General features: G+C 37.4%; 1 pseudogene; it reads left to right on the top strand.

Moving 5' to 3' along the window:
- Positions 1-513: 513 nt before the first annotated feature.
- Positions 514-26,333, top strand: LOC133046194 (olfactory receptor 4A47-like; annotated as a pseudogene).
- The last annotated feature ends 921 nt before the right edge of the window (positions 26,334-27,254 follow it).

Here is a 27,254-nt window from a genome sequence, read left to right as displayed (position 1 = left end):
TGTCTCTTAATTACTTGTTTCTTCATTAGCCTGTGAAATTTTTGAGGCTAGAGATGATGTTTTAATCAGCCTCTTATTATGATCTCCAAAAGAACTGGAGCATACTAAACATAATGCCTACTGACTGAAAGAACAAACAAATTATTTTAAGATTTCAGCAAGTCTCTAGCAATAAGTCAAGTATAGGGAATTGTGTCCTGAGTTCTGAAATAAGACATACATAAGGGTACATGGAACAAAGAGAGAATGTAACCAAATATTTTCCTCTTGGGACTCACTCAGAGCACTGAGGGTCAGAAAATACTTGTCCTGTTCTTGCTCGTCCACATTGTGACAATGTTGGCCAACATGCTCATTTTCCTGATTGTGGTGTTCAGCTCAACACTGGTTGCCCCTATGTACTTTTTTTCTTGGCTACTTCTCATTTATGGATGCTGTTTATTCTACCACAGTCACCAAAACATGATTATAGGCTTACTGTGTGAAAAGAAAACCACTTCCATCCAAGTTTACATGACTCAGCTTTTTATAGGACACTTACGTGGTGGTGCTGAGATTTTAAACCTGGTGGTCATGGCCTATGACCACTACGTGGGCATCTACAAACCCTTGCATTATTTGACAATCATGAATCAGCAGTTGTGTATTCTGCTGTTGCTGTCGGCCTGGATTGGTGGATTTTCACGTGGTGTATTTCATCCTCTCCTGTTTACAACCTTCCCCTCTGTGTCCCAATGTCATTGACCACTTCAGGTGTGACATATTCACTTTGTTCAAACTTGCCTTCATTGGCACCCGTGTTTTTGCCCTCACAGTGCTGACCAATGATGGGACAGTTGGTGTGGTCCTCTTTACACTCTTACTTGTCTCCTATGTGGGCACTGTGTGCTCCCTAAAGAATCTTATTCAGGATGAGAGGCAGAAAGCTTGCCCACCAGTGGCTCCTACATCACTGTGCTGGTTCTCTTCTTTGTGCCCTGGTTCTTATCTATGTGAGACCTCCCTCCACCTTAAAGTGAAGTTGCTCAGTCGCGCCCCCTGTTTGCAACCCAAGGGACTGTCAGGCACTTCTGTCCATGGGATTTTCCAGGCAAGAATACTGGAGTGGGTTGCCATTTACTTTCACTGTACTCACCGATAATTTCTTGACCATGTTTTATACCATTATCACCCCTAAGCTGAATCCTCTAATCTGTGCTGTGAGAAATGGTGAGATGAAAAGTGCCATGAGAAAGCTCTGGATCAGAAAAAGAAAATGAGACAGCAGGGAAATATATGATCCATCTTCAAGGAAGAGTTATTCTTTCCAGGAAAGTCTTGTGTGATATTTTCAGTGTATTAAGTTTCTACTCAGCATAATGCCTTAGGCATGAGGAAAACATTTATTATGTAAATGCTCCCAATTGAAAGGTTGTTGCTGAATGATAAGACACGGGATTCTTGGCCTCTGGACGAGACGAATTCAATCCGGGGCGAGAGACAAAGCTGGATCGCTCAGAGCTTTGGTGTAATAAAGTTTTATTAAAGTATAAAGGAGATAGAGAAAGCTTCTGACATAGGCATCAGAGGGGGGTGGAAAGAGTACCCCTGTCCTAGTCTTTAGCTGTAAGTTATACAGTCACTCACAGTCTGCTAATGAAAAGAAAGGAATATCTTAGAATTTAGAATGGCACCAGATAATTCATCCCTGGCCATAAAACGGTTGACTTGAATCTTGTAGAAGGGCAGATTACCAACAAATAGTTTCATTTACATAGATTAGGAAACAATATCTGAGTAAGTAGGTTAGGCCATTTGGCAGAACCAACTTGAAGATAGAGGCTGGGGTACATTAACATAGCTTAAGACAACATTTCCATAAGAAAAAAGAAATGTATTGGTTAACTCAAGATTTGAGAGTAGTTAGCTTCAGGTGAAACCAGGTGTCATGGCAACACAGCATTTTAAGAGAAACCTGTTTTTTAAATTTGTATAGAGAAGAAAAAAAATATATCACTGATTTCTTTTTTCCTCCGTTTGGAGACCCTTGGCCTTCCTGCCTGTTACCCTCTCACGATGAAAAAAATGCATCCATACCTACAAGATTTTCATGATTTTCTACTGCAAAGTATATGTTTTGTTTGAAATACATTTTTAAGATTGCTGTATTTTCTTATGAAAATGTGCATAGTTTCAGATATAAAATGTCACTATTAATGCTATAAATTCGTGTTCTATATAATGAGTTAAATTATATTTAATACTATGGATTTATTTTAGGTAGTGGGATATTTTCTCTCTCAAATAATGTAATATTTTAAGAAATAGAACTGATTATGAATTTTAAAGAATCATATTATTAATATGTCATAAAAAGGTTAACTGTTCTCCACACACAGATAGGCCATATTAATATTTGGCTATGTGTGTGTCTCCTTCAGAATTTTCCACAGTTTATTGTGATCCACACAGTCAAAGGCTTTGGCATAGTCAATAAAGCAGAAATAGATGTTTTTCTGAAACTCTCTTGCTTTTTTGATAATCCAGTGGATGTTGGCTATTTGATCTCTGGTTCCTCTGCCTTTTCTTAGACCAGCTTGAACATCTGGAAGTTCACAGTTCACGTATTGCTGAAGCTTGGGTTGGAGAATTTTGAGCATTACTTTACTAGCAACAAAGGTCCGTCTAGTCAAGGCTATAGTTTTTTCAGTAGTCATGTATGGATATGAGAGTTGGACTATAAAGAAAGCTGGGCGCCAAAGAATTGATACTTTTGAACTGTGGTGTTGGAGAAGACTCTTGAGAGTCCCTTGGACTGCGAGGAGATCCAACCAGTCCATCCTGAAGGAGATCAGTTCTGGGTGTTCATTGGAAGGAATGATGTTGAAGCTGAAACTCCAATATTTTGGCCACCTGATGCGAAGAGTTGATTCATTTGAAAACACTCTGATGCTGGGAAAGATTGAGGGCAGGAGGAGAAGGGGACGACAGAGGATGAGATGGTTGAATGGCATCGCTGACTCAATAGACATGGGTTTGGGTGGACTCTGGGAGTCGGTGATGGACAGGGAGGACTGGCGTGCTGTGGTTCATGGGGTCACAAAATGTCAGACACGACTGAGCGACTGAACTGAACTATGTATGTGTCTTATTTTTGTACCTGCAAGACACTTTGCAAATATTATTTTGATTATTTTGCTTATCATTTAAATGTCAAAAAAGAATGGTGTTTCAGAATTATAAATACTAAAGGAGGCAAAAGTTATCAAAGTAACTTAATGAATATGTTGTAAATGATGTAAATTAACCAAATCTTACTTATTTTCCCAATTGAATTATCTCCTCAAGTGGATCAGGTTTGTTTGGAGTTACATTTTCATAAAGATCATCCATTAATCTTCCAGATAGTTGAGAATATCTGGTAATAACTCTGATATTTTTCAATATTCCCATCTCTGTGTTTGTGTATAGTGTTTCATAGCCTTCCATAGAGACCTAGGCACTGCCTTTCATGTGTAAATTAAGCATAAACCATAATCCATGAGCTTCAGCCATGAACTGCAGAGTTTAATAGCAGATATTTTGGGTGATGGAATTTTTAGGAAAGATGCTGACAATGTATATCATTCTTACCTCTCTTGTTAATAAGTACTAGGAAATAAAGAGGCCAGAACATATTGCTTTATTTCACAGAGACATCATTAATACAAACCTCTCTTTCTCTGAATGAGGCTTAAAATAAAACATTATGCTGCCTGCTTTATTTAATCTGGATTCATGAGCAGTTCAAGTTGTGAGGTGGTGGGTGCTTTTCGCGAGCAAATCACACTGTATGAGAAAACTCATATCTTGATTTTAATTCCTATTATGTGGGGATTTCTTATATTATCTCAAAGGCTTCTCAAACATGATACTACTTATCAAATAATACCAAGTATTTGAGCATTTATTCCTCTGTTGTAGATGTTTTTATAGACTGAAAGTTCATAACTTAATTCTTTTTTAATGTTGTAATATTTGGAGGTGGGCCCTTTGGGAATGACTGGGTAACTTAGATAAGTTTCAAATTTATGTAGTTTTTCCAAGCAATGAGATAAAATTTTGGCTAATGATCTATGCTTATTGGTCTGTAATCTCCCTGAAGTCAGAGAAAAGTTACATAACTGTCTTTGTGCACTCAGTTTATTGCACAATGTAGAGAATACCAATTTTACTCTATAGACTTCGTCAATTACTTTAACTCTTAATCTATTGAAGTGAAAATTTTTACTGAATATGATTAACTTGTTCTACATTATATACATATGGGCTTCCCTGATGGCTCATATGGTAAAGATTTGCCTGCAATTCAGGAGACCCAGATTTGATCCCTGGGTCAGGATGATCCACTGGAGAAAGGAATGGCTACCCGCTCCAATATTCTTGCCTAAAGACTTACATGGACAGAAGAGCCTGGAGAGTTCCGGTCCATGGTGTTACAGAGTCATACACAACTGAGTAACACACACACACACACACACACACACACACACACCAGTTTTCTTAAACTATTTCCTTCATTGACATGCTGCTCATGGTGACCACATTCTCTGGAGCCAATCCAGAGATATGTGTAACTCATTTTTCTTCTTACTAATGCAAGCATACTTGAACATGGTGAACAAGTGTGGTTCTATGTAAGAATATGTCTGAATTGAAATTCAGTTAAATTTATTTTCAATATAATTTCAAATATAGGTATATATTGACTTTAGTAGATAATTATAATAGACTTCATATTAGATGGCAACCTAAACTTGTCATGATACTTTAGTTGTAAAAGAGTAATTTAAAGATAAGTATCCTGGCTTTTTATTTTGAGTTTGCAAATGGCATTCTGATTCCTTGTCTTATGTTTCCTTGTTAATAATTGTGTCTGTCAATGCTTATATTTTCTATTTCATAAGGATATTATAATATTAAATTTAAATGACTGAAATAAAAGCACTCTAGTATTTCTGAATATACTTGAAGAATAGAATTATTTTCAACCATGTTAATCTAATTCCAGAAATGATGCAAGTATAACCAGTTTGAAAAAGTACTGCACCCTTTACCTTGTGTGAAGTGCAAATATTATGATAGGGTTTATATAATCACTTAATGTACATGTGCAAATGATATCTACAAGTTATAGTTTGCATGAATGATAAATCAATTAAAAAACAAAATATAATAATGAGAAATAATTTAAATCTAATAGTTACCCACCTAAATGATTAACTTTTACAATAGATAATATCTAGGCTCCATATTAAGTTTGTTTGTTATCAAATACCAACATTCATAAATGATTAATGGATTTCATTCTCATCATAGTGTTTTGTCTTCATGTACACCTAAGGGGTAGATCAAAATTAAAGATGAGTGCTATAAAAGTTGTCCTCTGAAGTTCAGCTGTGGACTGTGTGCCTAGTCACTCAGCCATCTCTGACTCTTTGTGATTTCATGGACTGGGGCCGCCAGGCTCCTCTGTCCATGGGATTCTCCAGGAAAGACTACTGGGGTGGGTTGCCATGCCCTCCTCCAGAGGATCTTCCCAACCCAGTGATCGAACCCAGGTTTCTCACAATGCAGGAGGATTCTTTACCTTCTGAACCTCCAGGGAAGCCTTCAGTTAAGGTACCTGAAATAACTGATTTGTTGAGAAGATTTGCTAATAATGGTGAATACCCCTGGGATCCAATTAATTATAGTTGAAAAACTTCACAGAATTTGCCTACAAACAGGAGATGTGGTAGAACTTTTAATGTTCCAGAGAAAGTTCCTATGCAAAGGTGCCATCTATAAATCAACAATGACAGTTATTGTAGATGAGCTGGTTGACATTTCTAAGCTTACAACTTTACTTCTCTCTTGGTGAACTAACAGCTTCCTGGGGCCCTGACTGTGAATCTTTGTCAGACATGAGCATAGGTGAGATATTTTTTTCCAGGAAATCATAATCATAGATTCTCAGGTTTAAATTGATGTTGAAAATTATATAACCAGTGCTCATTCACACCAATATTAGATTTAAACTGCTTCTTTCAGCATGCAAAACTTCTAGGTAGACTCAAGTGCAATACTACCGATGTAGAAGCAAAAATATTTTGTTTTTTAAATGATGCATATTTAAATTATAACAATAAAACAATTACAATTAAATTAGAATAATTTTACAATTCAAGTTCACGTCCAAAATTTTCTCAAGTTAATAATACAGCATAAGAATTTTCCTATGATGCTGCATTAATTTTAAGAAAATTAAAACTGCTGCACATTAATAAAATACATGCATTATATTTTACTTATCCGTTTCTAATATTGAACATTGCATGTAGCTTCTAAATTTTCCACCGCTCTGAATAATGGTGTTGAACAGAGATATAAATAATAATTTTTCTCTTTAAAGTATATTTTCCCTTACTGTTTTTTCCTAGGAAAAAATACTGTAGATCTAAGAAGTAGAAAAACTGATTTTTATATCTTTATAATTGTTTCTAAATAACTTGTTAATCATATCTCATTCTTAACTTATATACACTATACTTTTATCTTACCTGTTGGCTGGTTCTCAACTCAGTATAAGGAATGCAATGAAGCTACTATAGTTTGTTTCCACACAAGCATGCAGTTTTCACTTTGAACAATGTATACCTATGGCCGATTCATGTTGAGGTTTGACAGAAAACAGCAAAATTCTGTAAAGCAATTATGCTTCAATAAAAATAAATAAATTAAAAACAATTTAAAAAGTAAATATTTTTATCTTCGAAAGAAAAGATAATTTCCACAGAATGTATTTTGCTATATTTATGTGTCCTCTTTTGTTTGGGGGGAAGGGCATTATGTCGCCAAATGTCTCATTCTATTAGTAATGCAGTATCCTATAACTGGGCTCCCCCGGTGGCTCATTAGTTTAAAAATCCACCAATCAATGTCAAAGTAGAGAGTTTGATCCCTGAGTCAGGAAGATCCCCTGGAGGAGGAAATGGCAACTCACCCCACTATTCTTTCCTGGGAAAAACTGTGGACAGAGGAGCCTGGAAATCTACTGTCCCTGGGGTCACAAAAAGTCAGGAATGACTTAGTGACTGAACGACAGAAACACCCTACAACCATGAATGATGGATGATAGAAGCTATGGGAAGATGAGAGAAGAAAGTGTGAGAATGCATGTACCAGAAACATATCATGGATGGATGAATTTCTGCTGTTTAGTAATAAAATCTCAGGAATTTAAAGGCATTTAACAGGGACACGCTATGATTTTGTGAAAACAAGCACACAATACACCTACTAATAAGCCTAGTAATTGTCTAAAAGATAATTGTTGACTGAATGAACTAGTAATAGGTACCTATTGTAGTAATAGATTTTATGTGCTTACTGTTTGTTAGTTGATATATAATGTATATACAATTTATATTTCTCATAGAGATTTATGATAAACAGAACTAGAGGACACCAGCACTTGAATTCCTGGTAAGTTTATGGTCTGGGGAAGCAGGACTAATTTCAGCCATGGAACATGGCGATTCACCAAGAATGTCTCATCACCTGATGGGTTTCAGGCCCTGTAGACACCATGCCAGGCACAGTGAGGAAACACACCTGAATAGCATATGTATTCTTGTACATAAGTACCAAGAGTTACCAGGTACAGTGTATTGCCAAGGATTTATATATTTCCCTTAACTGCCTGCTTAGAAAGTTATTTATTGACAATGTTTTTCTTTCCACAGTTAGAAGTGAAGGTTCAAATTTAAATTCTCATGGAAAAAAGAATGACTGTTACCTGCTTACAGGACCTCTCAGTCTACAAGGTACATCTCATAGCTACAATCTGTAACCTCACAGACACAGAGGAGGGTTTGGAAACTTGGGACAATGAGATAATGTAGTAAAATCAGATGAAGGTGGAACCAGAAAGAGAATCCAGATCTCATATACATAACACCATATTTTCTCAATAAACTGCATATCAAATGATCTCCCAGAGTTGCTTTACAGATGACAGCTAGTAGGTGTCTGAAGAGATAAAAGTCGTCATGGAAGAAGTAAGAAAGTCTTGAAACAAGTATTGGAGCACGAATGTCAAGGACATGGCCCACAGTTATAGTGACTGCTCTAGTTTTGTGCTAAGAAATTCAGACCACAATCCTTTCATGATTAACAAGTATTAGTCTTTAATCCTTTGTAGGTAATTCAGGCCCCTGGAAGATGTTACTTCCTAAATGGATCTCCTCAGGCATCCCAACAATGTGACTGAATTTGCTCTCTTGGGACTCACGCAGAACCCACACCTGCAGAAATCTCTTCCTTGTCTTTCTGTTCATTTTTCTATTCACTGTGCTGGCCAGTCTGCTCATTGTCATCACCATCTCCCTCAGCCCTGCACTTTCTGCTCACATATACTTCTTTCTCACTTACTTGGCCTTAACAGATGCTTTTTACACATCTGTTGTTACACCCAAAATGATCATTCATCTGTTGTATTAAAGAAGAATCGCCTCCTGGAGTGACTCCTTGAAGCAGATCTTTTTGGCACACTTCCTAGGAGGCTCAGACATCATAGTCCTCACTGTCATGGCCTATGACCACTATGTGGGCATCTATAAGCCTCTGCACTGCATGACCATCATGCAAAAGGGGCTCTGTCAACTCTTGGTGGTGGTGGCTTGGACTGGAGGAATCCTACCTGCCACTGTGTAAATTCTCTTCACGGTTGACTTGACTTTCTGTGGTTTCAATGTCATTGATCTCTTCACGTGTGATTTCTTCTCACTCTTGGAAATTGCCTGCAGTGACACTTACAAGATTGGAATGGTGGTGGCAACCAACAGTGTGACCATGTGCTTGCTCATTTTTTTCCTGCTCCTCATCTTCTACATAGTCATTCTGAGCTCCCTGAAATTCTAAAGGAAGATGCAAAGCCCTCCCTACATGTGGCTCCCACTCTCCAGTAATGGTGCTCTATTTTGTCCCTTGTATATTCTGCTACACAATTCCTGTGACCAGTTACCCTCAGAACAAGTTGGTAGCTGTGTTCTTTACAATCCTCATTCCTATGTTAGATCCTATCATTTACATAGTGAGAAACACAGAAGTGAAAAATGCTGTTAGGATTTTGTTGAAGAGAAGAGTAACTTAATTTGTGCAAGATGTCAAGTAAGTAATCACTTACACACATAGGGAAAATTGTTCCTGTTGTAAATTGTGAAAGAAAATTTAAAAATTTTGCAGATCACAGACAGAAGAAAACAATGTCCTAAGCATTAACATTTTTTGAATATTTAACAATGACTACACATTTAGGTGAGGGACGGGGAAGACTGGCGAACTGCAGTCCATTGGGATACTAAGAGTTGGATACGACTAGGTGACTGAACAACATCAAGGCATTTATCATGCATTTTGATAACTTCAGTGTACTTTACCAAGGCTTCAATGTTCATATCCGTGGGTTCAGAATAGACAATGGAAAGGATAACAATTATACTCTACTTGATGATTGCAGACTAAATTTTTTCTCTAGAGTGTTACTGTTGCTCTATTCAATTCTTCATATTGTTACTTGTATGAAATAGGTTTTTCCATAGTACCTTAATTTTAGAACTTCTTTTATTTTTGCTTAGCCTGTGCTTAAACAAATTAGGGATAGAAATTCTTAGTTAGAAATGTTGAGAAAGAACAATAGAATGGAGGTATCCAAAATTTTCTTTTTCTTTTTTTGCCCTACAATTTTATGCAATGCATAAAGTGAGAAACTCACAAAAAGAGAAGGGAATAATTTATGATCAATGTCAAATTCTTTTTGTAACACAAAAATTAAGCCAGAATCTTTGAAATTACTCCTTATTTATACTAATTTTCATAAATATCTTTATGGCTCACAGTTTTTCTTGAATATGAAAGAATTTTTTTTTTCCATACCAAGACTTGAGTCATTTGAACCTAGAAGGGTAAACATACTTTATCAAATTTCAAAAGAAAGTCATATGGTTAGAGCCCAAAGCTATTGTTCCGTAGGTCTGATACATATATTTGCATTACATGAACCATTTATTATCTACCAGACACATTCATTTCAGTTGATTTATCCATGTACTAAACCGGTGTTTTCATTATCATTATTCCCATTTTATAGAGAAGCAAATTGAAGCCACAAGTGTTTTATTAACTTACTGAACTTACATCAACTTCAGTTGAGTTCAGTTGCTCAGTCGTGTCCGACTCTTTGTGACCTCATGGACTGCAACACACCAGGCTTCCCTGTCCATCACCAGCTCCTGGAGTTTACTCAAACTCATGTCCGTCTCATCTTTGATGCCATCCAACTATCTCATCCTCTGTTGTACTCTTCTCCCCCTGCCTTCAATCTTTCCCAGCATCAGGGTCTTTTCTAATGAGTCAGTTCTTCACATCAGATGGCCACAGTAATGGAGTTTCAGATTCAACATCAGTCCTTCCAATGAATATTCAGGACTGATTTCTTTTAGGAAGGACTGGATGAATCTCTTTGCAGTCCAACAGACTCTCAAGTCTTCTCCAACACCACAGCTCAAAAACATCAATTCTTCAGTGCTCAGCTTTCTTTATAGTCCAACTGTCACATCCATACTTCTCCCATAAAGGGTGTTAGGAGTCATTACATTGAAAGTACCTTCCTTTCAAAAGTTGCAGCTGCAAACTTCTAATCCAGGCCTTTAAAAAAAAAAAAAAAAAAAAATCAGTCTTTCTTTCAGATGAAACACAATTGTCTGTGGTATATTTAGGTGTATAGACAAGAAAATTATCTGCAATTTTAATGATTCACTTTGTCCTTCAGGAAGATGGTGTTAAATTTGTTGTAGCCTTATTTCACATATAGCACTATAAATTGGTAGTATGGTGTTAGATTTTTTTTTTTTCTTTCTTTTTTTTGTGGTAAAAGTAAAAATCCCTCTAAGGTTTTTTCTCATTAGTGAAAACAAGTACTAATGTAGTTTCTCACAAAATAAGAATGGTTAAAGTGAACTTTTATAAAGTGGTGGATACCTGCAGTGTTCCTCTACCCATGTGGAGAATACCAAGTCATCCTACATTACTATATAACTCATAAATCAAAACTCCTCTGACTATGACACTCCAACTCATGTTACTTCTCACAAATAACACTTTTTAAAACTCAGTGATCAACTGGAACTGCTCCTGCTGCTGCTGTTTAGTTGCTAAGTCATGTCTGACTCTTTTGTGATGTACCCCACCAGGATGGACTGTACCTCACCAGGCTCCTCTGTCCATGGGTTTTCCCAGGCAAGAATGCTGGAGTGGGTTGTCATTTCCTTCTCTAGGGGATCTTCCTGATCTCAGGATTAAACCCACATCTCCTGCTTGGCAGGTGGATTCTTCACCACTGAGCTGCCTGGGAAGCCATCAGCTGTAGCTATTTCTTCCATAATTTGAACATACAGTAATGCCTGAGCATGGTATTGGGGTGACAGTGTTTACTAAGTTGTGCATGACTGTCTCATATTCATTCACAGAACATTTTCTCATAAAGTCTAGGTCTGAAAGATTGTATAATTAGCCCTTATTCTATTAAAATGATCAAGTTAGCAATTGCTAGTGAGAATGAAACATTTCAACAGAATCTAGACCAAATGATACATGATTCATTTTACCTTATTAGAGAAGAGGGGAGGGTAATCCAGAGATAAGGATAGGAAAAGTATTGAGTAACTATAATTTCTACTCTAAGACTGAACAGAGGATCTGAAAAGAGAAATAGGCCAATGCTTGTGTCTTAGAGGCTATACCATAGGCTCAGTAGAGGAGTGACATTAATGAGGCAGATCTGATAAATTTTCAATTGCAAACTTGAAAGATGTAAGAACAGAAGAAATGCAAGGCAGCCTGGCATTTTCAGTGGACAGTCTTTCTGGTTTGGGAGGAACTTTACAACTCATTTAGATGTTCCTTTGCACTCATCATCAAGAATCTCTCCCAATGGCCAACCGCCACCTGATTATCTCGGATTCTTAAAATATATACATATATGGGGAAGTAAATATGTTTCTCCTAAAAATTAATGACATAAATAATGTTTTGGTCTATTGTGTAGGAATATTTTGGTTTAATTTGGATTTTAATGCCATAAAAATATTAGGTTTTAACTAAGGGAACCAAGCTCTTATTTTATTAATAAAATAGCTCTATTATTAGAGGCAATTAAAAGGAGAGTGAACAAGTTGGCTTAAACCTCAACATTCAGAAAACTAAGATCATGGCATCTGGTCCCATTACTTCATGGGAAATAGATGGGGAAACAGTGGAAACAGTGTCAGACTTTATTTTGGGGGGCTCCAAAACCACTGCAGATGATGACTGCAGCCATGAAATTAAAAGACACTTACTCATTGGAAGGAAAGTTATGACCAACCTAGATAGCATATTAAAAAGCAGAGACATTACTTTGCCAACAAAAGTCCATCTAGTCAAGGCTATGGTTTTTCCAGTGGTCATGTATGGATATGAGAGTTGGACTATAAAGAAAGCTGAGCACCGAAAAATTTATGCTTTTGAGCTGTGTTGTTGGAGAAGACTCTTGAGCGTCCCTTGGACTGCAAGGAGATCCAACCAGTCCACCCTACAGAAGATCAGTCCTGGGTGTTCTTTGGAAGGACTGATGCTGAAGCTGAAACTCCAATACTTTGGCCACCTGATGCGAAGAGTTGACTCATTGGAAAAGACCCTGATGCTGGGAGGGATTGGGGGCAGGAGGAAAAGGGAACAACAGAGGATGAGATGGCTGGATAGCATCAACGACTCAATGGACATGAGTTTGAGTAAACTCCGGGAGTTTGTGATAGACAGGGAGGCCTGGCATGCTGTGATTCATGGGGTCACAAAGGGTCGGACACGACTGAGCGACTGAACTGAACTGACTGATGAGGTGTATATTTTGATAGGTTCTTTACATACTTTAACTTTATTCATGAAGCAACAAGTGTTATTGGAGAGGTTTTTACACCATTTATACAAGCAGAAAGTGAGACTTAGTGAGTTAAGCAACCATATCAGGTCTCTTAGACTCTGCTCCCTCTACTCAACTCATTTCATGATTCCTGATGTGAAAATACCAAAACACAGATGAGATCATTGGCCACTTCTGAAGATTATCACTGAGGCATTCTCCTCTTATTTGATGGGACGGTCACTTTCTTCCCTTCATCTCTCTGTTTATCTTCATTTCTCAGGTTACTTGCACTCTCTTGATCCCTCTTGTGTCAAGGCAACATGATCCAACAATGTCTTTTCTGCAGGTATGTTTCCCTTCATGGGCATCATAAAAAGTGGGATGCCATAGGCTCAAAAGTAAAAGTCAAATGGTCAAATTTCAAAGGAGGTGACACTGGGTGAAAGAGAGGTTTAGAGAAAAACTGAGGAACTCAATCATTGAAGAGACTGATATTCTATTTGGGCATGAGGGTAGTACCTTGAAGAGCTAAATAGGTGCCATTTACTTAGGATTTTATTTGCTGGTATTTCATAGTGTTAACACATATTTAGGAAAAAATGGGTGCATGGTGAATTCAGTTTAAGTAATTTTGACATCTTTATTTTTTTTAAATACACTGTTTCAGTGCCTATGGTGGACAGAGAGTTATGGAAGCTGTATTTTTCCATGGAATTACCTTCCCATCTTTCCTGTTCTTTCACGTGTTCCTTTGAAACTCAGCTAAAGTGTTGGTGTACAACACTGAATAATACAAACAAAGGTTGTTTTTACCTAGAACTTAAATCCCAGTGGGGAATAGATGGATAATAATCAAGTAAAAAACTAAGCAAAAATATAATTTTGTTAATAATGGGTAAGATGAAAAACATTTTATTAGAAGTTGATGCAAGAGAGAAGAATTGGATAGAGATCTGTGTAGTTGTTTGTAGGACAAGTAGAATTTCACTTTGGTCCTAGTTTAAATAACATTACATCCTTTGTTTTTTAAAATAAGTACATTATTTTAAAATGTGTGTTTGAAATTGGGGGTGGGTTATCTATCCTAATAGGCAAAAATAGTTCCTTGGGGAAATAAATATTTCTTACTAGTTTTATGTATTATTATATATGAGATGTACTATGTATGAGATATACACATAACGCAAATAAAGAGGAAATATATTTGTGGTATTACTACATTGGCTGTCAGGTTCTTTACCACTAATGCCACCTGGGAAACCCCATGTGATATTACTATTTTTGAGGGGCAGATAGTTAAGGGAAGACAATATGTAAGGAACACTTTTAAAGGGCAACAGTGTACAAAGATTCATGAATACTGGCCTAGATCATGTCTAAATAGTTAGGTAAGACCATGGAGTAACTAGAATGTTAGTAACAGTCATCCAAGCCCAGAAGCTGGCCCATCACCTGTGACAACCATATTTAGTAAAATTGAGAGGCTCCTCTTCTCAGGAGACTTCCTAGATTTTGTACACAACTGCATTAATGAAACAGTTGTAATCTGTGACAGATTTTCTACCACTGAAGATAGTAAAAGAAGGCTGACTATATTCCCAATCATTTCTAAATTGAAAGCATGTCATTTGAGAGTACTAACTGTTATGCAGTAATAAAGAATTTAATTCTTATTTTCTCTGGCTGAGACAAATTTTCAAATCGATTATAATCTAAGTCCTGAACTTAGATATGACACAATGTTAACAATAATCTTGAAAAATGTAGAAAATAACAGATTAGATGATATAAGAATTTAGTCCTGCTGCTAGCTAGGTGGCCAGTAACAAGTTCTATATGACTTTTCTTCATCTATATTATCAAGTGGATGAATCATTGCATGGCCATTCTTCTACTGAGGAAAAGAGCTTAGCTGTGGAGAAGCTAACTGGATGGTTAATATCATAAGCTAGCTTTGTGTTTGTGGAGAATCAGCTTGGCCTCACTCCAGTGAGCTCTGCCTTTCAGAAAAGGGGATCATTGCAGGGTTTGATGGGAATTCATCCAATTAGTGCCCCAGTCAGCAAAGACACAGCCTCAAAGGGATGCAGTTGAAATGATCCATGTCTACACATTTTGAAATCCTGTGCCATTTAAAATGACACTCGACTTCTAAACCCAGGTCTGTTACCCAAAGAGAAGGATCAAGAATGATTTTCTTCTAAGGTGTGACCTGGAAACTGTTTATAAATGTTATAGCTGTGTGACTGACATGGTTCCACCATTTTATAAACAGTTCAGCTGGCTGTTTTTACTATTAGATGAACTTTGAATTCCTCTGCCATCCACAAGTGTGTTTTCCATATAAATTCGTACATACATAGATCGTCTGTTTTAAATTTTTCTTTAAAATCATTAGAAACTGTGGTCCTATCAAATTAACTCCCATTAAGTGACTGGATAACTTGCTCCAAGTGTGTCCCTGATTTACTTGTTTAATGATGAGTGAGTGACTGAATTTGCTCAGTTGTATCGGGCTCTTTGTGACCCCATGGACGAAGCCTACCAGGCTCCTCTGTCCATGGGTTTCTCCAGGCAAGAGTACTGGAGTGGGTTGCCATTTCCTTCTCCATCATTGATTAATGATGGGATTTGCTAAGTTGAGACTCTAGTGTTTCATGATTTCTAGGTCTTTTGTGGGCTTCCCAGCTGACACTAGTGTTAAAGAACCCTTCTGCCATTGCAGGAGACTTAAGAGATGCAGTTTCAATCCCTTGGTCCGGAAGATCCCCTGGAGAAGGGCATGGCAATCCACTCCAGTATTCTTGCCTGGAGAATCCCGTGGACAGAGGGACCTGGCAGGTTATGGTCCATAGGGTCACAGAGTCGGACACGACTAAAGTGACTTACCACAGCACAGCAAAGTTTTTTTTTGTAGAGAAAACTTCTGGTAATTACATCCTGAGTGCTTGCTTGCCAAGTCCCTTCAGTTGTGTCCGACTCTTTGTGACCCTGTGGACTGTAGCCCATCAGGATCCTTGGTCCATGGGATTCTCCTGGTGAGAATACTGGAGTGGGTCACCATGCCCTTCTCCAGGGCATCTTCCCAACCTGGGGATCGAACCTACACCTCTTTTGTCTCCTGCATTGGCAAACTTTTTTTTTTTTTTTTTTTTTTTTTTACCACTAGTGCCATCTGGGAAGCCCAAGTACATCCTAAAGTACAAAGTGTTAGAAAACGCCGCGGGAAGAAAAAGCCACCTCTAAGGACCGTTGATGAAGGACTTTATTGGGCGGTCGCTCTCGGGCAGAACTCCCGGGGGCGGTGAGCGAGGAGACAAAGGGAGTCTGCGAGGTATGAGGGGTGGGGAGAGGTTTTATAGCCAGGGCCGGCGTCCAAGCCAGGTCTTCCCATATAAGGAAGAAAGCGCGGGCTACAGCGGCGGTTGGTGTCCAAGGGCTCCGTGTCGGCACCTGATTGGACCAGGCTGCAGGGGGCCGGTCCCCGGAAGTTTAGCCAGCCTCCGGAACTTGTCTGCGGCACTTTTCCGGGGCATGCTTCAACATGCCTGACCTTTCACAAAGGGCAAAGTGAAGTCACTCAGTCGTGTCAGACTCTGGGATCCCATGGACTGTAGCCTACCAGGCTCCTCCGTCCATGGAATTTTCCAGGCAAGAGTACTGGAGTGTGTTGCCATTTCCTTCTCCAGGGCATCTTCCTGACCCAGGGATTGAACACAGGTCTTCTGCATTGCAGGCAGAGGCTTTACCGTCTGAGCCACAAGGGAAGCCTAAGTACACCTTAGACGGGGTCAAACCTTTGGTTACCCCAATAGGATCCTAGAGAATTTACCTACACAGTCTCTGCCTTTGCCGACTGGGACCACAGTGAGCTGGGTTTAGGGGTCACAACAATGCCATGAGCTTGAGTTTTTGCAGTGATTTTAACAACTTATTTGAGTATTAAACATGGTCTTGTTAATTTGAACTACTATTTTGAAATCATTGAAATTCTTGAATCAATTATACACAGCCATGATTAAATTACTTTTAAATGTATGAATAGTTCACCCTGTTTTTTCTATAAACAGATTGTAGCCTCAGGATTAAGAGACTTGAGCTATCAACTTTTAAGCTGATTTACTTTAATCTCTTTCAGCAGGTTATCAAACTATCAAAAGTGTCTACCTTTCTGCCTCTATCCAGATCAAGAGATTAACAAACAAAAGAGTGTGTTTATATTTCAGAGATGTGACTTAGATAAAGATGAAACAGGAGTAGTTGGTATGTATAGGATGGTGGTTTAGTGGTGATTTAGTAGAGTAGTGTCCAACTCTTGAGATCCCATGGACTGTAGTCTGTCAGGCTCCTCTGTCCATGGGATTCTCCAGGCAAGAATACTGGAGTGGGTTGTCATTCCCTTCTCCAGGGGATCTTCCCAACCCAGGAATCAAACCCAGGTCTCCTGCACTGCAGGCAGATGATTTACCAACTGAGCTATGAGGGAAGCCCCATGTACAAGATAGTTTTAGTCAACTTTTAGGTTTCCTGTATTTATGAAATTTCCTTGTGAGTCTGCGTATATGTGTTACATGTGTATTTCTACTTTCCTCTTGTACACATTTACTATTTCTAGTAATTGTCTTTGATGAAGACTTTATGTGTGTGTGTTTTTTTTTTTTTTTTCTATTTTGGTCAGTTAATGATTCTAGTTATTTAATGAAACTGTTAAGTTGGAGTATGCACATGTATGTAATCACACACATTTATTTGTGAGCAGCTCTGCCCACAGGAGTGGTGTTGATAGTCTGCTCAGGGAGAGGGTGGTAAAATCAAGAAAGGCTGTTCAAGGATTAAGACCCCTCCTTCTGGAAGCATTCCAAGGAAGCATTAGTTTTTGTATCTACAAAGGTAGCAATTCCATTTCAGAGTGATACTGCAGATCATTCCATCTCCACTCATCTTTCAAGGAAAACACAGTGAGCTGGGAAGACTTACCATCAGCAATAACCCTTTTAAGGTCCTTCAGTGGAGACAGTGTCTACTGATGATGCCTATGCTTGGGGCACAGGTTTTCTGAGGAACACAGAGCGCTGTTTCTCCTTAAAAATGATAATCCAAATCATTGCCGTCACCTTCCTGTTATTCAGGATTTTATTGAATAAATCGTTTAGCTCCATGATAAATTCAGTCACAAGAAATGTGTATAAACTGCAAATTCGTGTCTTGCATTCAAATCTTTTACAATCGCCAACTCTAGAGTGACAAACAAATTAATTTTTTGCTATAACTAGGCCAGAAAACATGTATAATCATAGTTAATTGTGAGGTTTAAGTGGGAAAACAAATAAATGGCTGGTGAGAAGCTGCTGTATAACAGAGGGAGACCAGCCTGGCAGTCCGTGAAGGTGGTGGGATTTGGGGAGGGGAGGGAGGCTCCAGAGGGAAGGGATATATGCATAATTATGGCTGGTTCATATTACTGTATGGCAGAAACAAACACAGCATTGCAAATCATTTTTCCTCCAATTAAAAAATAAATTATTGTTTTCTGTCAAACATCAACATGAACCAGCCATAGGTGTACAAATGTCCCCTTCTCTCTGGAAACTCCCTCCCATCTCCTTCCCCATCCGACCCCTCTAGGTTGATACAGAGCTCCATTTGAGTTCCCTGAGACGTATAGCAAAAGTCTATAAAGCAATTATCCTTCAAGTAAAATTTAAATTAAAAATAAATGAGAAAACATGTATAGAATATTAGTAAAATGTCTGATACATAGTGTGTACTAAACAATTTATTAATAGCTTATGTTGGATTTATGTATTTGTATCTCTATATAGACATTACATTCATTTCACCTATCTGGAGACAAATAACATAGTTTTATTATCTATGCCATCAATAAAATTCTATGAATGAAGGATTGAATGGATGCAAATTAAAATAAGATGATTTTTTACCTTACAATTTGGTTACTATGTATACAATAATGACAATATTGGTTAAGCTGTGGGAAAATTACTCTTTAGTACACTACTTTTGGGAATAAAAGATGCTTCAGAATTTTGACAACAAAGCTACAGAATCTATCAAATTTAAACATGTGCATATTTTTTGTTTATTTCTCTTGATGATGACATAGATTTCTCCAAGAGAAATAAATAAAAGATATCTTTAAGTAATGGCCATTGTTGCATTATGTGTAAGGCAGAATACAAGAAATAAATTAAATTTCAAGCAAAAATGCCCTGATTAAAGGAATTGTGTTGTAAACATAAAAGGGAATAATAGGTAGCAATTAAAATGAAGAAAACTTAATAAATTATGACAAAAAGTGACCACACAACCTTTAATTAAAATTTCAAGAATATTGCAATATTTTACATGCTTCCATACAGAGGAAAACCTGTAAGTGACAGTACATAGATCTACACACAGAAGCACATCTGAAGAGTGTGCACTAACTTGTTAATAAAGTGTCTGAGTGTTTATGGTTGGGAGAGGTCCTTTGACTTTAAACTTTCTTTTACTCTGTCTATATAAACTAGTTCCACAGGCCTTGTTACGATAAAACTCTAATTGGAAAACATAGGCAGAACACTCTTGCAAGAAGATCTTTTTTGAGCCACCAGGTATAGTAATGAACATAAAAACATGAATTTAAAAATGGGATCTAGTTAAACAAAAAAAGCCTTTTCACATAAAAGGAAACTGTAAACAAAACAAAGACAGCTCTCAGAATGGGAGAAAATATTTGCAAACTAACTAATCAATAAGGAATCTATCTACAAAATAAGCAAATAGCTCATATAGTTCAATATCAAAATAAATAAACAACCCAGTCAACAAATGGGTTCAATTCAGTCGCTCAGTCCTGTCTGACTCTTCAACTCCATGGATGGCAGCACACCAGGCCTCCCTGTCCATCACCAACTGCTGGACCTTGCTTAAATTCATGTCCATCAAGTCGGTGACGCCATCCAACCATCTCATCCTTTGTCGTCCCCTTCTTTTCCTGACTTCAACCTTTTCCAGCATCAAGGTCTTTTCCAAGGAGTCAGCTCTTCGCATCAGGTGGCCAAAATATTGGGGTTTCAGCTTCAACATCAGTCCTTCCAATGAATATTCAGGACTGGTTTCCTTCAGGATGGACTGGTTGGATCTCCTTGCTGTCCAAGGGACTCTCAAGAGTCTTCTCCAACACCATAGTTCAAAACCATCAATTCTTTGATGCCCAGCCTCTTTATAGTCCAGCTCTCAGGTCCATACATGACTGCTGGAAAAACAATAGCTTTGACTAGACAGACCTTTGTCAGCAAAGTCACGTCTCTGCTTTTTAATATGCTGTCTAGGTTGGGCATAGCTTTTCTTCCAAGGAGCAAGCATCTTTTAATTTGATGGCTACAGTCACCATCTGCAGTGATTTTGGAGCCCCTCATTATAAAGTCTGTCACTGTTTCCATTGTTTCCCCATCTATTCGCCATGAATTGATGGGACTGAATGCCATGATCTTTGCTTTTTGAATGTTGAGTTTTAAGCCATCTTTTTCAGTCTCCTCTTTCACTTTCATCAAGAGGGTCTTTAATTCTTCTTGTCTTTCTGCCATAAGTGTGGTCTCATCTGTGTATCTGTGGTTATTGATATTTCTCCTGGCAATCTTGACTCCAGCTTGTGCTTCATCCAGCCCAGTATTTCTTATGATATACTCTGCATATGAGTTAAATAAGCAGGATGACAATACACAGCCTTGACATACTCCTTTTCCTATTTGGAACCAGTCTGTTGTTCCATGTCCAATTCTAACCATTGTTTCTTGACCTGCATACAGATTTCTCTGGATGCAGTTAAGGTGGTCTGTTATTTCCATCTCTTGAAGAATTCTCCACAGTTTTTTTTTGTGATCCACACAGTCAAAGTCATCAGATTTGAGCTGAGCGGGGAGTCTCAACAAATGAATGAAAAGTCTAAATAGAAACTGACCCAAAGAAGACAGACCAATGGCCAAAAAGCACATGAAAATATGCTTAACATCACTAGTTATTAGAGAAGCACTGTAATGAGGTATCACCTAACACCAATCAGAATGTCTGTCATCAAAAACTCTACAAACAATAAATGCAGGATAGGGTGTGCAGAAAAGGGAACCATCCTGCTCTGCTGGTGGCAATGCCAATTGGTACAATCAATATGAGAGCATTATGGAGATTCCTTAAAAAACAAAAAATAGAACTACCATACAACCAAGCAATCTCACTCCTGGGCATATATCCAGAGAAAATAATAATTTGATAAAATACATGCAACCCAATTGGTATTGCAGCAGTATTTACAAGATCCAGGATATGAAAGCAACTTAAATATCCTTCAATAGAGGAATGGATAAAGAAGAAGTGGTACACATATACAATGAACTATTACTAATCCGTCAAAAAGAACAAAATAATGCCAATTACAGCAACATGTATGGACCTAGAGATTGTCAAACTGAGTGAAATAAGGAAAATAAAGAAAAAAAAAATGCCATGTATTGCTTAAAGGCGGAATCTTAAAAAAGACTACAAATGAACTTGTCTACAAAACAGACATAGAGTTACAGATGTAGACAATAAACTTATAGTTATTGGGGGGAGAGTTGAGGGAAGGATAAATTGGACAATTGAAATTGACACATATACACTATAGTATATAAACTATATAATTTTTTTAATTTTACTGAATTGTACTGATCTAATTTTTACCTAATTTTACTCTCTGTGTTTCCAGTGTCAGCTACTTTTTATTCTTTGTCCCTCAGCTAAAGCACCGAATTTTGGGGAAGTCCTTCTTGGTTACATTCTCTATAGTAGAATCATCCCTCATACTCCTGTCACAGTACCCTGTTTGTTGCCTTAGAAGCATTTAAGACTACAACCAGTTTTTTTTTTAATTATCTCATTCTTTGTTATCTGACTCTGTTCTAGAAATATAAGTATTAGTAAATGCAGGGAGGAACATTTAAAGGTTGTCCCCCTGTTTTATTAATTGCTGTGTCCTTACTCATAGCATGGCCTTCCTAGGTGGCGTTAGCATTAATAGCCCACCTGGCAGTGCAGGAAACACATGAGAGGCATTTGACCCCTGGGTCCAGAAGATGCCCTGAGAAAGGGCATGGCAACCCATTCCAGTATTCTTGCCTGGAGAATCCTATGGACTGAAGAGCCAGACAGGCTACAGGCTGCAGGGTCGCAAAGAGTCAGACGCAAATTGAAGCGACTTAGCACACACACACATACTCATAGCATGAAACATGGCATGAAACAGGTACCCTAAATTTAAAAAAAAAAGTGGATATCAGTTATCATATGTAAATAAGTGATATAATCTTTGTATATTTAGCAAAACATGAAGGCAAAATTAATTGATTATTAAATCAAAGGAAAGAAAAACTTGCTACAGCAAGTGAGGAAATACTTGATAAACTGGTCAGCATTGGTATAGAATGATTGAGAATGAATATTGTTCTTGACTGTCAATAAACTCAACATGGTTCTAAAGATATTTTATCTCCTTCTACATCTTTCTGATTCTAATTCTGTGGTGTGGTTTAATCAGATCTTTACATAAATATGCACTCAGATTTTAGTGGAAAATCCCAGTGAATTTAATTAAGCAAGGATCAGTCTTGGACACATTCCAGTTCTAATGAGGTTAGAAGGGATAAAATGTCCAGTGTTCTTTACCTCCATAGGAGGAAAATTATATTCTTTTAAAAACTAGTATAAATTTTATTGGAAGCCTTTTGTTAGTCTACAGAACTGCATAAAACACACACACACACACACACACACACAAAGAATGTCTTTAAAAATCTTAGCTAGTTTGGCCATACCAACATACAGAATACAACCAAACAAGTGAATGGTACTGTAATATCTTGAAATTAGTAGGAAAATGAGTTATTTGAGATATATTTCCTTGGGAAATGGGTCTTTACCATCTTATGTAAATATAGGATTTGCTGTTCTTTTTGACAAATTATCCTAACATGGCAAGCTTTTGCTTTTTCCACAGTCACCATGGAATTTCTTTAAACAATCTCTCATACAAATAAAAACTGTTTTTTGAGTAATAGAATATTCCACTGAGAAAATGGACAGACAGCTGAAAGTAATAAAATATTTCCTGAAGCAATATGTGGTCTTTGCCTTCCTTTTTCATATTGGATGAGAGAATTACAGGTCATTTTGAGTAATTTGAAATCTTATTACAGATTGTGAACTAGCCTCCTCAAGGTAAGGTTATTAATAAATGGTGATAACCGGGGTCACAATTGTGTGACTTGAAGATATTAAATCATTTTGAAATAAATCAAATTTATATCACCGTTTTACCTTTGTTAGTTACAACCTGTGCTTTGGGGCAAATTAATGAGATGATCTCAGCCTCAATTATTTCAAATTAAAATTGGAGATCACTGTTCTTGCAACTGTAAATGTTAAAGGTGATTAATTGTGAGGATGTGACTGAAATCCACTGTGGGAGTTTTCAACAGTTGAGATATATAATCGTAAGAAGATTTAAAGAGTATAATTCGTGCTGTTTCAAGAGAATAAATTGCTGAAGGGGAGAATAAAAGTGGAGAGACTTCTTAGGAGTCTATAGCAGTGGGCCAGGGAGGAAATGGGATGGGTATGGCAGGACATTATCAAATATGTAATATATTTGGAAAGTAGAGAAAGCAGAAATTGTTAATATTACCAATAAATAGTTTGAGGGAAACAAGTGATGGAAAAATAATGTGAGATTTCTTTGCCTGAGCAATTATAATGAAGATGGTAACACTCAACGCCCTGGAGAAGGGCATGGTAACCCACTCCAGAATTCTAGCCTGGAGAATCCCCATGGACAGAGGAGCCTGGTGGGCTTCAGTCCATTAGATCGCAAAGAGTCGGACATGACTGAGCGACTAAGTACAGCACTCAATGAAATGAGAAAATGATTTTTTAAAAATATATAGTTGATTTACAATACTGTGTTAGTTTCAGGTGTACAACAAAGTGATTTAGTTATACATATATATATATATATTTTCCTAATTACTTTCTGCTTTAGGTTATTATAAGATGTTTTACTTCTTGGCCCTATACAGTAAATCCTTTCTGTTTATATTTTTTATGTACTGTGGTGTGTATTTGTTAATTCCATACTCCTATTTTATCTGCCTTTATATACACACACACACACACACACACACACACTCCATATCTTTATCCACCGATCTGTTGAAGGACACTGGACGCATAGGTTGCATCCATATCTTAGCTACTGTATATAGCACTGCTATGAACATTGGAGTGTGTGTATCTTTTCACTTTAGAATTTTCATCTTTTCTAGATAAATGTGCAGGCATGGGATTGCTAGATGATATGGTTACATTATTTTTATGTTTTTAGTAACTACCATACTGTTTTCCATAGTGGCTGAAATAATTTGCATTCTCATCAGCAGTATAAAAGGGAAAATAACTTTTTTATTGTGGAAAGTTTAAATGTAGGTTTATAAATAGTAATAGTTCATAGTTCAGTCTCAGTCGTGTCCGACTCTTTGCGACCCCATGAATCGCAGCACGCCAGGCCTCCCTGTCCATCACAAACTCCCGGAGTTTACTCAAACTCATGTCCATCGAGTAGGTGATTCCATCCAGCCATCTCATCCTCTGTCGTCCCCTTCTCCTCCTGCCCCCAATCCCTCCCAGCATCAGGGTCTTTTCCAATGAGTCAACTCTTCGCATAAATAGTAAATTGATACCCAATTACAGATGTCAAAAATTGGAGATGTTTCTTATACTAGTTTGAAAATTAAGGTAGAGATATAGCTGAAGATAAAAATTTGACTAATGCAACATTTGCTGGTCAGGAAAAGGAGGGATGTCCAACTAAAAGTCCTCAGAAAGAAGTCTCAGCGTGTTCTGAGACAATTCTGTGCAGTGACCATCTATTCATAGTTTGATCTACTCACTGAATGTGTAAATTAGCTTGTGTGGGTCTCAATATTACATCTTTGTGACATAATAGCACATCTTTTCATGGAATTCCTTTTCTATTTTCCTGTTCTTTCTCTTTTTCTTTAGAACTCAGCTAAAGCACTGATTTCTCAAAGAAGTCTTCCCTGATTTCAGATTGATTGGTATATTTTTATACTATGACATTTGCATTTTGTGAATATTCTTATCATGGCACTTATTATATGGGTCTGGCATTGTCTGATCCCTCATTATGCATCATAGCACTGAGAGAAGGAAACTGTACCTTATTTGATTTGGTAATTAAAATGTCCATGACACGTTGGACACAAATAGATACTCCATACACATGGTTAAAATGGCATGAATAAAAAAGATGAAACTTGCAATATATTTAATTTTTTTCCACCTTGTTTTGTAGGTGAACTGCTTCCAACATGTAAACTCAGCTCCTGTACAGACTAGGTGGGACCGAGGAACAATGTAACATATTTTGCCCTCCTGGGCCTCACACAGAGTCCAAAGGAACAGAAAGTCCTTTCTGCTGTACCCTTGCTCTTCTACATTTTGACTGTTGTGGGAAACTGTGACTATAACTGTCAGTAAGACCCTGAAGTCACCAATGCACTTTATTCTTGCTAGCTTATCATTTATGGATGCCACTTATTCCTCTTCCATTTCTCCCAGATTAATTTTAGACCTGTTCCTTGGGGGAAATATCATATCCTTTAACTGTTGCATGACTCAGCTATTTACAGAGCATTTCTTTGTGGTGGATCAGAGATTGCCATTTTGTTGGTCATGGCCTATGACCGCTGTGTGGCCATCTGTAAGCTCTTGCATTACTTGGTCATCATGAGGCAGAGGGTGTGTGTTATGCTGCTGCTGTTGTCATTTGTCGGTGGTTTTCTGCACTCAGTAATTCAACTTAGCACTGTTTATGGGCTCCCATTTTGGGCCCCAATGTCATTGATCACTGTATGTGTGACATGTGCCACTTATTGGAACTGTCTGTACTGACACCTATGTCACTGGCATCTTAGTCGTGGCCAATGGAGGACTGATCTGCACTATTGTGTTTCTGCTCTCACTTGTCTCCTACGGAGTCATCCTGCCCTCTCTGAAGAACCTGAGGCAGGAAGGGAGGTGGAAAGCTTTCCAGACCTGTGGTTCCCACATCACTATGGTTGTCTGCTTCTTTGTCCCCTGTATTTTCATGTATGCAAGACCTGCTAAGATCTTTCCCACTGACAAATCATTGAGCGTGTTATATACAGTCATAACCCCCATGCTGAATCCATTAAACTACACTCTGAGAAACTCAGAGATGATGGATGCTATGAGGCTACTCTGGAGGAATAAAAAAGGGAAATTAACTATTGAATAAGTTCATTATCCATCATGAAGAAAATAAATTAGCATTTGGCCAAATTCCCAAAGTTCAATATCTTCATAAATCTGATGCAAACTGTTCCTGTCTTTAAAGGATTTACTGTAATTATTATTGAATAAACTATATGTTCATGTGATTTATATTTTCCCTGGAAGAATGTAAACTGTATAATATTTGGTTTATCATTGCACCTGGAAAGATGGAATATCTTTACAGTAGAGAGTCAATAAGTAATACATAATGAAGCAAGCAGCATTTTCATACTATTACAGTAATTATTAACTAATTTCTGCATTTACTTTTACTACTTTTTCATAATTTTATTTCAGATCAGATTGTCTTTAACTTCATTCATTTATTGTATTAGTTAAAATATTTAGTGATATTCTGATTATCCTCTGTATTCAATTTGTTTACCTTACATATGACACCTTTGTGTAAAATTTTAATTTCTTAGATAAATATTGAAGGTATGTTGAATAATAATAAATAGTAAAAGCAGAATAGTTATAAAATGGAATAGTGCAAAATAAACCTCCACCCCATCTTAAGTCAGTGTCTCCCAGTCCTTCCCAATGCAGTCTCTATATTCTGAGATTGTTTAAGCAATCATCTTTACCAATACAAGTATATTTCAAAATGTGTTGTGTTTATGCCTTTGTATATAAATTTTGCATTTTACTGCTCAGTCTCCTCAAGATATTTGCATATCAATCTATATAGATCTAGCTCATTCTCAGGTGTCTCATGTTCTTAACTTTATGACAATACACTAACAATGAAGTATCCAGTCCTCTTTATATTTCCCCAAATTTTTCTATAATAAATAATTCTGCAGTGAACTCTTTTTTGTGATATTTAAAGTATGATTCCCTAGCAGTGGAATCATGAGTCAATTGGTGTATATATTTAAAA

Source organism: Dama dama, chromosome 24, assembly GCF_033118175.1.
Source record: "Dama dama isolate Ldn47 chromosome 24, ASM3311817v1, whole genome shotgun sequence".
Lineage (NCBI taxonomy): Eukaryota > Metazoa > Chordata > Mammalia > Artiodactyla > Cervidae > Dama > Dama dama.
Note: the sequence above shows the minus strand (reverse complement) of the source record. Positions and strands in the feature narration are given on the sequence as shown.